Raw genomic sequence first — 4,568 nt, 5'->3', positions numbered from 1 at the left:
ACCTCCTCCGCCTCCTCTTCTTCTCTTCCTCTCTGCTCCCTCTGTGACTGCAGTGGTCACATCCTTCACTTGTGTGCTTCTCTCCAGGTAATCTGCGCCCTCCCAGGCTGAATTATACATGACCGTGAGGTGAAGAAACCCTAGATTGGTGGAGGCGTCGAGCACGACCCAGTTTTTTTCTCTCTCTCCACCTCCTTTTTCCCCTGAGGTCCATTTTAGGACAGAAATGATTCAGATCTGTGACCCAATAACTGTTAGAGGTTGAAGTTAAACATGGATTATGACTATGGATGAAGGTTAGGGACACATGTAAAAAAGAAAAAAAGAAAAAATAATTAAACAGCATGCGATTAATGAAAAAGTCAGAATTCAGAGATTAAAGTCAGAATTCTGAGGGGGGGGGGGGAGTCAGAACTCTGAGATTAAAGTGATAATTTGGAGATTACATCAGATTTTGGAGATTAAAGTCAGAATTCACAGATAGATTAAATCAGAATTCTGAGGGGAAAAAAAGTCAGATTAAAGTCAGAATTCAGAGATTATATCAGAATTCTGAGGGGGGGAAAAGTCAGATTAAAGTCAGAATTCTGAGGGGGGAGTCAGAATTCAGAGATCAAATCAGAATTCTGGAATGAAATAAAATCTCAGAATAAAGTCAGGATTCAGAGATTAAATCAGAATTCTGGAATTAAAGAAAATGTCAGATTAAAGTCAGAATTCTGAGGGGAAAAAAAGTCAGAATTCAGAGAATAAATCAGAATTCTGGAATTAAAGAAAGTGTCAGATTGAAGTCAGAATTCTGAGATTAAAGTCAGTGTGTAAACTGAGATTAACTGTTAATCTCAGTCAGCATTATAAAAGAAAAGCCCTGCTCTCCTGTTGCATGTGGACAAAATGAAAACATCAGATTAATGAGAGCTGTGGAGCAGTGACTTTAAAAAGTCTCAGTTTATGATGTGAATGATTCATTATCTGCCAGAGTCGATGTAATAAGACGGAACAACATTCCAAATGTCTCTCTTTTTTTCCCCTCGACAAACAATAACAAACAGACGTTTTAATAATCTCTACAGATCTCTGTGTTTTTCTTCTCTGTTTTTGGCTGAAAATCATCACAGATTTACACAGAAACAACAACAGATTAAATCACTTCCTCCTCTGCGCGTTCATTTGGAGATTGTTGTTGATTTTTCCACATTTCCCATATTTCCTTTCATGTGTGTGTGTGTCATGTGGTTTCGTTTTAATAATCCCGAAGCCAAACAGGATGATAATTTGCAAATGTAACCCTTTACAAATAAGAAGTAAAACTGAACTCTGGTTATTTGTAGAAAAAATGTTGTGTTGTTTTTTCCTGCAGGAAGTTTTTAATTTAAGTTTTACTGCATGGCAACAGCTTTGTAATTCATAGGCTTTTATGTTTGATTTGAATGTATTTTTAATTGTTATTCTGATATTAAAGAAAATCAAAATTCTGAGATTAAAGAAAAAAATCTGAATTCTGAGGGAATAAAAATTGAGATTAAAGAAAATTGAGATTAAAGTCAGAATTCTGAGATTATAAAAAAAAGGTAAGAATTCTGAGAACCCAGAATTCTGATTAAAAAAGTCAAGATTAAAGTCAGAATTCTGATTTGAAAAAAGAGTTGAGATTAAAGTCAGAATTCTTAAATTAATGAAAAAGTCAGAATTCTGAGATTAAAGAAAAAGTCAGAATTCTGAGTAAAAAAAAGTCAGAATTCTGATTTGAAAAAAAAGTCGAGATTCAAGTCAGAATTTTTAGGTAAAAAAAAAAAAGTCAGAATTCTCTGATTTGAAAAAAAGTCAATATTAAAGTCCGAGTTATGATTTTAAAAATAGTCGAAATTAAAGTCAGTTCTGAGATTAAAGAAAAAGTCAGAATTATGAGAACCCAGAATTCTGATTAAAAAAGTCAAGATTAAAGTCAGAATTCTGAGAAGATTATACATTATATACATTGTTGATTTTTTGACATTTCCAATATTTACATTTCCAATATTTACATTTGTGTGTGTGTGTGTGTGTGCGCGCGTCATGTGGTTTCATTTAAATAATCCCAAAGCCGTGTACAGATGTGTGTGTGTGAAGCACTTTGTGTTTCAAACATTTTGTGTATGTTTTCTGGTACAAAAACACGTGAGACTTTTGCAAACGTGACACATTCAGGACGTCAGGACGGGGGAGGAAATGTTTTCTGTACAAAAAATGCATCATAATCCAAACTAGGTCACTTTGTCTGCACGTGAAATTGTCAAATGTGTCAAATGTGGCACAAAAAGCCCAGAGGATTAAAATCTCACACTTTTTATAGCTTCCTGTGTGATGGGGGTAAAAAAAAATCAGGCTGTTTATCATCGTCCTCATTGTGGCCACAGAAGTAACTAAAGCCAGGACTTAGACAAACTCTGACAAACACTGGTTAAATATTAAACACCAGTGACTCTGAGTGATCAGGATCAGTAACAAGACGCTGGAGTCCGTCACTGCTGCATGTGCAGCCCCCAGGAAACAGACAGGAAACACAGGAAAACAATGATGTCTCAAGTTTCTGAGCCTGATAACACACACACACACACACACACACACACACACACACACACACTGACAGATTTTAGATATTTAGCGGAACGCGAGATCACAGAGCCAATGTGGGCCGCATGTGCTGTTTTTGTGTTAGTGTTCGTAAACCTTGAGCTTCAACATTGTTGTTTTAGCATTTTTACACACACACACACACACACACACACACACACACACACACACACACACACACACACACACACACACACACTGTTAAATTCTGGAAACATGATTGAACATTTTCTTTAGCTCTGATTACAGTGTAAATTATTTACAGGTTTTAACGTGGTGAATTACACAAGAAATGACATCATTACCGTTTCACACAGGCTTCTACTGTGATCGTGCAGGAAAATACTGCATAACCACATTTAACAGTTTACAGTCATTTATTCTGAAATTACACAGAAGCCAACTGTGATTTATATACCAGAGGTGGAAAGTAATGGAATACATTTACTCGCATGTTACTGTAGTTGAGTAAGTTTTTTGTGTACTTTTTTTTGGAAGTTACTGTAGTTTGTTACATTTTAAATCACATCTGTTACCGATACCGTTATGTTGAGGACAGGTGAATGAATGATGAGGACGGGAGAATGATGACAGGTGAAAGTGAGGACAGGTGAATGACGAGGACAGGTGAACGATGATAAGTGAACAATGAGGACAGGTGAATGAATGATGAGGACAGGTGAATGAATGACGAGGACAGGTGAGCAATAACGACAGGTGAATGAATGATGAAGACAAGTGAATGACAGAGACAGGTGAATAAGGACAGGTGAATGGATAACGAGGACAGGTGAACGATGAGGACAGGTGAATGAGTGACGAGGACATGTGAATGGATAACGAGGACAGGTGAATGGATAACGAGGACAGGTGAACGATGAGGACAGGTGAATGAATGATGAGGACAAGTGAATGACGAGGACTGGTGAATGACGAGGACAGGTGAATGAATGATGAGGACGGGTGAACGATGACAGGTGAATGGTGAGGACAGGTGAGCGATGAAGACAAGTGAATGATGAGGACAGGTGAATGAATGACAAAGACAGGTGAATGAATGATGAGGACGGGTAAACGATAACAGGTGAATGACGAGGACAGGTGACTGACAGAGACAGGTGAATGACGAGGACAGGTGAATGATGGAGCATGATTGCATGATGAGGACAGGTGACTGAATGACGAGGACATGTGAATGAGGACAGGTGAACAATGAGGACAGATGAATGACAAGGACATGTGAATAAGGACAGGTGAATGACGAGGACAGGTTTTGCCTTTAATTGTGTTCCCTTGTCCTTTTTGCTTGACACAAGAAAGAACTTAAGTTACAAGAGTAACTACGTAACTTTAATCTGAGTTATTCTGGAAAAATGGGCAAAAAATAAAGTAGCAGCACGTTTTATGACCCTTTTATGATTAAAATAAGCAAAAAAAAGTCCAGACACTTTGAGGCTTAGGTGTTAAAGGATTCATTCATTTACAGCTAAACTCTACTAGATTTTATTTTAGGAGTTTCTGGTGTTTTCAGGTTTTTTTGTTAAGGAATTTCTTCAGAAAGTACAAAAACAAATACACTTAATTTAGACTTAAAGCCTCTCATATGACTTAATATTCTTCTTCTGTATGACCTATAACGTCAGTGAGGTTCATTTCTTACCTGCGTTTACACTAAAAGTTACAGATTTTGAAGTTTTCTCCTGTAGGTCAGGGTCCAAAGAAGAAATGATTTGATTTTGGTGATAATCCGGGTTTGGATTCAGGATTAAATGATCACAGAAAAGTGTTTTCCACAACATAAAAAACACAAAAGTCCACATTATATATTTGTTTGTTTTCCAGACAATATTCTTTTTATAGATCAACATCAGACATCGATAACAACTTCAGTCACTGATATTTCTTTACTAACTAAAACATAACTTAAGGAAATAAAACATAACTTTATACAGTTT

The sequence above is a fragment of the Microchirus variegatus genome (assembly GCF_963457635.1).
Source record: "Microchirus variegatus genome assembly, chromosome: 7".
Lineage (NCBI taxonomy): Eukaryota > Metazoa > Chordata > Actinopteri > Pleuronectiformes > Soleidae > Microchirus > Microchirus variegatus.
This window is presented reverse-complemented; position numbering follows the sequence as displayed.